The following is a 9,273-nucleotide window of genomic DNA, read 5'->3' as shown; positions in this document are numbered from 1 at the left end:
GGGCCGAGGCAGCAGTCGGGGCTGGTTGCTATGAGAGCTGGGAAGCCTGAGACGGGAATGTCGTTGCAAAAACTCCCGATCCGAGATGGAAAAGCTACTTCTGGTCCGACCTGAGCGCTTAAATGTCCCATTCAGGTGAACGCAGGTGCTCACTGTGGTTAGGTCCCAAATGACAACAAACCTCAGGACATTTGTGTGTGTGGACACACGAGTGTGTGTGTGTGTGTGTGTTATGGCTGTGCGGGAATGCGCTCCGCGTGTCTCTATCCCTGCTGGGCCTGGCTGCGGTGGTCCCGGCCTCCCCCGTCCTCAGACGTGCTGATCTGTCCACCCTGGGCTCAGGTATCTCCACTAACCTGTCCTTTGTGCTGCTTCAAAATAGACTCTTTTGTGTGCTCTTTTCTGCGGGTCATTGTGCGTTGTGCTTCTTAGTGTCGGCTTTAATTCACACTGTAACCCAAAACCCCCCCGATCCTCTCCGCTACCCACCATACCTGGCATTCATCTGTCCCCCGGAGAGCTGAGGTTGCATTATCTCCCCCAATAACTGCACCCGGGGGACGGCTCGCGAACGCCGCTGCTTAAATATTTAAATAGTCCTCTAAGCGGCGTCCCTCCACACTCGGAGCGCACAAAAGTTCTGCAAAACTTCACCGCTGAGGCGAAAAAAAGGGAAGATGCCTTTTTATCCCCGGAGACACTCTTGGTATTTGACCCCGGCGATGGGTGTGGCTTTGCCGCGCTCCATCAGACAAAGTCGGGCTTTTCTGAAACCCTTTTGTCCGGCGGGGGCTGATTAATTTGTAGCTTAGGTTAGCTTAAATGTGCGCACGTCCCGGTCGCGTATCTCCTGTCCTACCGCCTCTTGTGGTTCCAAAAGGCAGCACGGATGGAACCTTGTATTTCCACCATGAGCAGACCGGCGTTACCAAGAAATCCAAAGTGGACGTGGAACCAAGTTTTAGTCAGATGAACGGCAGGAGGAAACCACTAATTCCAGGAAAACCTGGAATCTCCTGACTTCTGCTCCGGTTGAATCGCGTGTCAACGCGTCCGTCCAGACCTTAAAATACACGAAAGAACCAAAATATCCTAAATGAGAGACAATTGAGAAGGACGACCATGATGGGACGTCCCAGAAGGCATTTTAAACGAAAGGAGAGAATTATTTTTTTCTATTCTGGATCTTTACCAAAGATCACAACGGGGAAGACCCCCCCTCCCCCAACCCCCCCGGCTCTGTCTACCCCTAAAGAAAAGAAGAAACAACATGAGAAAAGAGAATCATGTTGGAACAGCAAACACCATAACCTGATATTGACGCTCGGCTGGGTTTCTCCCCACTCCTGTTTTTTCTCCTGGGAGGGCGCAATCTATACGGCCTTCCTCGAACTATCTGCTCGGCTAAAAATAAATCCAACATACAGTCCGGTCCAGCTGGAGTCAAAAGTTTAGAAAGTCACGAGGGCAAACCGAAGACGGTGCAGTGGGATGGACAACTGCTGCACGAGGAATCAAGGCTTCCTTCGGCCGATTCTGTCTTTTTCAATATATTTCCGCACGGTTACACTGTTTAATTCACTCTAAAAATGAAGGACGAGTCAGTTCATGTTCCACCTGCACAGACTTGCATGTATGTAGTGTTAGTAATGTATATAATGGACCAAAGTTCTTTTGTTGATCAAACACCAGCGGTTCTAACATGCTAACAGGTCTTGAGCTTCCTGCCAGCGTCTGACAGCTTTTGAAGACGTACTGATGTATGCATCAGACATAAATATTGACAGTCTTTGTGTGTGTGTGCATGTAAATAGCATTTAAACCAAAAGCATAAACCCAACAGATGTGCTAACCTGTGGCTAACCTTCCTGCTAACGCTCATGCTGAGGCACATGTGAAGGTCTGGTTCTATATGTGTGGCTCATTGCTGGTATTTACATCAGCTGGGCTCTTTGGGGAAGAATCAACAGCTCCTGACACGTAGCCGAGTCCTGTAGCCGAGTCAGCACTTCTGCTGCTGCCTGTGAGCGGCGTAGCAGCGCTGCGGAATTAAACGACGCCGCGGCTCCCCCGGGATTTGGTGTCACCTGAAATATATCTTTTTTGAGCTCCACTAAAGGAGCCCCAACGGTTAACCACAGGATGGAGTTTTCCTCCCCGGTCTTTCAAACGGGAACGGAGCAGAGTTCTGGGGGAGCCCGGCCCCCGGCCGGTCCCTCTCAACCCTTGTCCTGGGACCTGTTGGGCAGCACGGGCTCATGTCTCAAGTCCTCACAGTTCAGTGGGCCCTTTAAAGTGAGTCCACCCACCAGGGGCCCTCAGCACTACAGAACACTACAAACACTGGGCTGTCCAGGCTCCTATCTGAGACACGGTGATGCGCGCACGTACGCACGCACGCACGCATGCACAAGGTTAACAGCCTGTTCTTCCCTGACACAATAGCAGGACCCGACGACACCATATGAGTGTTCCTTCTGCTCTAATTTGGAGAACAACTTTTCATTTTTCCACTATTCCTCTGTTGGTGTGGATCCCGAGACATTTATGGGAGGGATCCAAATGTCAGGGAGGGGATCACGTTTCAGACATGGCACACTCCGCTGAGCATACGCACAGAGATCAAAGGGATCCCTTTGCCTACCACAGCGCATCCCCGACAGAGCTTACAAAGTGCCCCCATTGTGTGACCCCGACCCATTACTGATAATGGATCGCCTCCAAACCCCCCCCCCCCTTCCCCCCGGAGGCCTGATCGGGCCTCGCACGCAGCGCCGCAGCCCGCCGCCGACCCCGCCTGACACGTTAAACTTCCCGCAGCGGCCTCGCACAAATCGAGGGTGACGTGAAGTTTTTCTTTCTCCTCCACTTCGGTTCCTGTCACGCGCCGCACTGTCACAACCCATTCCAGTCCTGCTGGGTATTCCTGGGAGCGCGCAGCACAGAGACCGGGAATAATGGCCACGGTTCGGAGCGTCCCTTCCAGTTCTTTGATATTTTCTGCTGAAGCAGCACTGAACGGGATTTGGCTCATGGCCGAAGTTTCCTCCTGCGAGGAAATGCTCCTGCGCCCGCTTTAAATTCTCCTTTGCGTTATTCGGTTACTCAGAGGGCCGAACGCGTTGTCGTGGAGACGGGACGCCGTCTTTGTTTTGTAGCTGGTTCCAGTCAAAGGTGCCTGGGTTGGTTGCGGCATCAGGCGGCCTCGTGTCACAACCGTGCGTATGTTCTAACCGCCAAAGTGGGCGTGGTTAAAGCATGCTGCTTAGAGGCATCACTGCGGAATCTACGGAAATGAACGCGTTAAGGATCAGGAATTCTGTCCGCGCTCTTTTATTCCTGTCGTCCATCCAACAATAAAAGCGGAATTCATCTGAAGTGTCACATTTAATGAGCTCGTGCTCTGTTCTCGTCTCTGTATGCATTAAACATATAGAGTGAAATTAAAATGAAGTATTATTTTAAAAAATAGTCTCTTTCAGACGAAGCACCAGACGGTCAGATCAGCCGCTAATACCAGTAGCATGAATAACGACTGTATAAAGGTTAGCATGCGCGCACGCCGAGAGCTCTGCGCCGCTCGGGCATGTTCAGAGTCACAGTCGCAGCGGGGAAGTGCACTCGACCTTTAACCTTTGCTGAACTCACGCCATTCGTCCATGCTGGACATCAGAGACTGTCCCCCTCAACAAGCTTTTGAATGGGGGCTGGAATCTGAAGATCCTGACTCCCGGGACGGGCCCGACGAGGCCGCCGCGGCCTCTGTGTGAGTCAGAGACGGCGGGAACACGGGGGGGTCAAAAATGCGGCGTTATCACACAGTCCACAGCTCGCGTTGACCCCCCGCCTGGGCTTACAGAAACAGGACAGACTCCCACAATGCGGCGGCGCGCTTGCGCCTGCCCCCCCGGGGGCTCCTCCAGACAGCTCAGGAATGTCAGGATAGAGATCCGACAAGGTCTACAGCTGGAAGGAGAATTCCAACCATCCTCTTTTTTGTCCTCTCTGTCTGGTCTTTGCATCCCTGGTCCGCGTCTGCCTCCGTGGTCATCCCGGCTGCGTGTTTTCATATTGTTCTTGCTCAAGGGTGAGGTGGGGGGGTGGATGGGGGGGGGGGGGGGGGTCACGCAGGCCGCGACATCCGAGCGTGACGGGAAATGAATGGCAAACACCGGCCGCAATAAAGTTGAAAATTTAAACGACAGTAGCAGAGCAGGGAAAACAGGGGAGATGAAGAGAGGCTTTGTTAACTTATTACGATGTCATCCAGAGTCGGCGAGTGGAACCGAGCACGTCGGGTCTTGATTTCAAACTGTGTGGGCGCCATCTTGAGCAGAAAATGCCCCAAATAAAAGTGTTAATGCTTCGTTTCCATGGTAGGAGGCAGACTAAAGGAATATCTAGGGGCTGCCGCCTTCCGAGCTGGGCTGCAGTACCTCACATATTTTCTAGGGGGCAGTATTGAACCGAGAGAGAGGCCGCGCATAAACAGCAATATTTAGATTCTGTGTATTTTTAAACACCAGCAAGCTAATAAATGTCGTTTTTTAATCTCAAAATGCTGAGTAGGGACTGCTTCCTCTGAAGGCTCCTCACATTTAGCAAAATCATTTCAAGATTAAAGGTTAAATACATAATTGTTGCTTTGAAAACAACAGTGTCATTTTCTTTTCTTTCATTTAAAATCATTTTAAACAAAACAACCAATGTGGGTGTCATCACAAAGGCTAAAGGGCAAAAATGATCCATCAGTGTCAAAATCCAAGCTTCCATTTCTGTCTAATGTACATTTAATTTTTAAAGGTGCAAGAAAAAGAAAAAGTCACGAAGGGGGGGGGGGGGGGGGGATGTGCTGGTGCGGGATGTGAAGATCACCCCGGTGACAGAATGAAAGCAGCATTTGCAGCTGAGGCCACAGAGTCGCCGTCGCATCGAGTCCAGGCGGTGTGATGGCCAGATCAGATGCAGATACGAGGAGTGGAGAGTCAGAGAGGAGAGGGGAGGGGGTGGGGTTGGGGGGGAAGGGGGTATAATATCCAAGCAGCAGTATGCAGGTGGTGGCTGGCTGGTGCTGCTCAGCTAGGCCGGCTGCCAGCGTGGCCCCTGGGTCCCCCCCTCCCCACTTTGAATTCAGGCCTTTGTGCTGGCCCGAGGAGGTCAGACGGATACAGAACGCAACGGTACCGAGTAATGACTCAGCTGCACCCCCCCCCCCCCTCAAAACTGAGGGTCTGAGACCTTTCAAATCGTGAGACAATCGTCTGGTTGCGAACGTGCAAAGAAAACGCGTGTCGATATGACGACATTTATGTGCTGTCTCGTCTTTTTATAGTTGAATTAAGCGTTGACTGGAAATGATGGAAGGTTTTGACAAGTGACTGTTAAAAAATCCACCTTTTTGCAGCAATTTTATCGGATTTTTCTTTTTTCTGAGCATCTTAGAAAGCCGAGTAATAAAAAAAAGCCCACATTAGCAGGTTTTTTAATCCACTTTTCCACAAGAGAATCCTGATTTCATGCTGAACTGAGAGAAACAAACTCTTCTCTCCAACATTTGCAGACAAATAATTAAAAAAAAAATCACCCAAATCATCGTTCATGCGAGCCTCCAATTGTCTTTCAGACATTTTTACATTTATCTTGATTTATACTCTCAGAAAAAATACTTAATATTAACAGTGATGCTCTCAGTATATCTGCTGTTTCATAGAATTTATAGTGTCAAGCCAACAGAGTGTGTGCAAATATATACTGTACACACACTCACACACACACATTTGGTGGAGTGTGTGTCTTGGGCGGTGCCTGTTCCTGCCTCTCTAATGAGAAGCAGGAGCAGTGAGGTGGGAGGGGGGCAGGCCATCGGGAGGGGTCACGTAGGGTTAACTATCAAAGATGAGTGCAAACGTATCCCTGTGGAAAAAGAAGCTCTGGAGAAAACATCACCCCGCGCACGCAAAGTTCGCCAAACTGGGAGTTCTTTAACTTAATTAATCCAAGACTCAACCTTCCCGTCCTCCCCACAACCGCCCACCGATGCCCCTTCAAGCGAAAACTTCATGCCACAGAGCAGCAAATGCTAACACGCTGTTTATATCGCGGTCATTAAGCTCTTCAAAGCGCGCCCGGCTAGCAGAGCGAGTAAAAAACCCAGAAAAAATGGAGACAGACGTGTAGAGTTCAGCTTCAGAGCAACGTCAGACAACAATCCGATAAATGGCTAATTTTTCGGATGAAAACCCGGTGAAAAGAGGCTAACACCAGTGGTTTTGTCATCCAACGTATCAGGTTTTGAGTCACTTGCAGCTGATTCCAGCTGTCAGCAGCTGTCAGCTCCCCTCAGTGTTGCCGTGTCAGCCTGTTGCGTGAGTCTCATTCATCATCTGGATAAAAGTGTGTCAGGACACGGTAACGAGACGCTAATTAGCAGCTAAGACGTAGCCGCCGCTTCACAAACGCGTCGTCGCAGCAGACCCCGGAAGAAGAAAGCCCATTTAGGCTTTTCTTTTCCCTCACATATCTCCCACTTTGCTCCTCTTCCCTTATATCAACTCACAAAATCAGCACAACAGAAGCACAATCAGTTTAGACACATTCGAACGCACGTCGTCTCCTGTCACAACGCCATAAATTGTGTCTCCACAAATCTCTTTAAATCGCTAACAGTGTTTTTTTCGGAGTTTCTCCTGCAGTTCGGGCGCATCTATTGTCATTTTTACTCGCCGTTTATGCTTTAAAATAAGTCCCATGCATCACCGCCGCGGCTCTTCCGCAGCTAAACTCCCCCAAAAGCTTAAAAACTCAATGTGCCACAACGAAGGCGAGTTAAAGTCGCAGCTACTAATTTGCCATTGATCCTCTCAGACTCTGAGGATCTTTCATCACACCAGCACATTCGTTTTCCTCCACTTGTCCAGACGAGGATTTCACTGGTAATGGCCCCGTAATGGCCCACAGGTCCTGCGGAGGGACCGCGTTATTGAATAGACACTTCTTGACGGACAATTTGCGCACGTCTCTATATTGCCGGGTGGCAAACTGGAAAAGTCAGCTCGATCAGTCAGAGTGGGAAGAAGACGGATGAAAGGAAGAGCGGAATGCCTCACGAGGAACGTCGGGAGGCTGGGATGGCTTTGTCAGCTCCCGCTTCGGGTCACGGAGCAAAAACGGAGTTCTTCACACCTGCTTTCGCGCCGCTTTCGGACTTCCCGACCCCGTCCCGCTCAGGTGGGCTGTTGTGTTTGCTGGGAAACCTCCCCCCCCCACGCAGATAACGCGTCTCATCACCAGGACGCCATTTGCTGCCGGATGTCGGGGAGCAGCACTAAACATGGCTGGCAGCTGCCTCAGCGCAGCAGCACAGCAGCACAGCAGCACAGCAGCACGCTGACGTGCCGCATATTTACGCTTTAATTGTGTTACAACCTGCACGGACAATTAATGTTGCTCTCTTCCAATTCCTGGAGTGACTCAAATATGAGAACGTGAGCTGCTTTCCTTTGGTGGATGATTAAATCTGGGCTTTGAGGATTAATGACTGTCTCCCTCTGAGGTGGTTTACGTCTCCTGCGTCGGCCCAGACAGTCTGAACCCAAACTGTGGACCAGCAGGATGGAATCCGGCGTTCCCGAAGGCGAGCTGACAAGAGACGTCAAGAAGAGGCATGAGCCTTCAAAGGCCGAGCCACAGGCGAAGGTTTGTGGGAAGGTTTCCACCGCGGCGGCTCTCTGTCAGGGCTTGCTGCCTCCGCTCCTGGAACACCTGAAGAAGAAAATCAAGCCGTTCTGTCAATCTGAGCGTTGACACCTCTGCTGCAGCGCTGACGACGCTGCCCCAGCTTTGGAAACGCCATAAATAATGAAACTAGTTTGTCACTGCGCGTGAGAGGACACGCACGAAGCAACTCCGACTTTACAGACGGGTTTTCTGGTATCGTTGGTGTTAAAACTACAATTAAATCTGGTATTTGGATTAGGAGCGGATTAGCAAGGCTAACGCTGATGCTAAAGTAGTAAGGCTAGTTTGATGCAGAGTTGTTTCGCAGCTTTGTTGAACGGCAGCACAAAAAAAACGTACGTTTCATCTCAACCACAACGTTGTTTGTACTGGAAATGTAATAAAGTGTTTGTGGCGCCCAAACGCAACCAAGGTTTCGTGTTGCCTAAACACAACCTGACAGTTCTGGTTCCTAAGCTAATCGTGTATTTTGCTAAGCTAAGCTTCGCCGAATGCTTGTGGTTTTGGACTGAGTTTCTATCCGAAGTGGAACCAGGAAACAGGAAAATGACAGCGGTAGCTACCGACGTGAGACCTGAGTGACATCGTGACTTTGGACTCCGCGGCAGAGTTTTCCTTCTTCTGCTCCAAGGACGCGGCTCATTGCTGGCGTCTGGATGTCAGCAGAGGGGGGGGGGGGGAACGAGAAGGTGTGAGGAGGCACCGACCTGGGGGCCAGCCAGGTGACGCATTCAGGAGCCCATTCAGGGGGACCAGCGTGGAGCTCAGGCCCCACGGTAGAGCTCAGGCCCCACGGTGGAGCTCCGTGCTCTGGTGGCCCCCGTTACTGAGCGACTGACTGCAGCCTGATCAATATTTCCTCATAATGTCCTCACAGGGAGGTCGCGACCTCTGCCGCCGACGCCTGCTTATAATCCTGAGTTAGAACTCATAATCTTGATCGAGCGACGTATGAAAGGAAACAATCTCCCTGAACAATTACCAGCGAAATACTGGAACGGGGTTATTGACTACGAGGGGGGGTTTGAACCGAAATCCTTTAGGTCTTAAATTAAAAATAAGATGAACTCAATAGAGGAAAGAATACAAATAAATACACATTCCCTGTAACTTTAATGTTACATATGAGGTATGTGTTGAATGGGGGGGTCATGTGACCCTCATTAGCAATAAGCGCCATGAGAAACGCGCTAACGCTCACCGTTGCCGTCGAGACGGAGCGACAACGAGCGGCAGAACAACTGAAAATCGGTAATAACACATCAGTACGCCTCCAAACCTCGTTATAACAGCATGAGTGGGCGACAACCTGTTCGCCTTCCCTCACGTCTTGAAATATGCCCGTTTGAAAGTGTATTTCTGCCGGTGTCGCGGCGCTAAAGGTCGCGCCGTCTTTATTACAGCCAACGTTTCATCTCTAAATCCATCTTCATTAAACACGGAGGAACAACAATGGTCCTGCGTCCAACACTTAACCTCGCCGGGCACGACAATATTGTAAAAGTGCAAATCTCCCTCCAGAATGGCGCCGCGGTT

The sequence above is a fragment of the Takifugu rubripes genome, chromosome 21, assembly GCF_901000725.2.
Source record: "Takifugu rubripes chromosome 21, fTakRub1.2, whole genome shotgun sequence".
Lineage (NCBI taxonomy): Eukaryota > Metazoa > Chordata > Actinopteri > Tetraodontiformes > Tetraodontidae > Takifugu > Takifugu rubripes.
Note: the sequence above shows the minus strand (reverse complement) of the source record.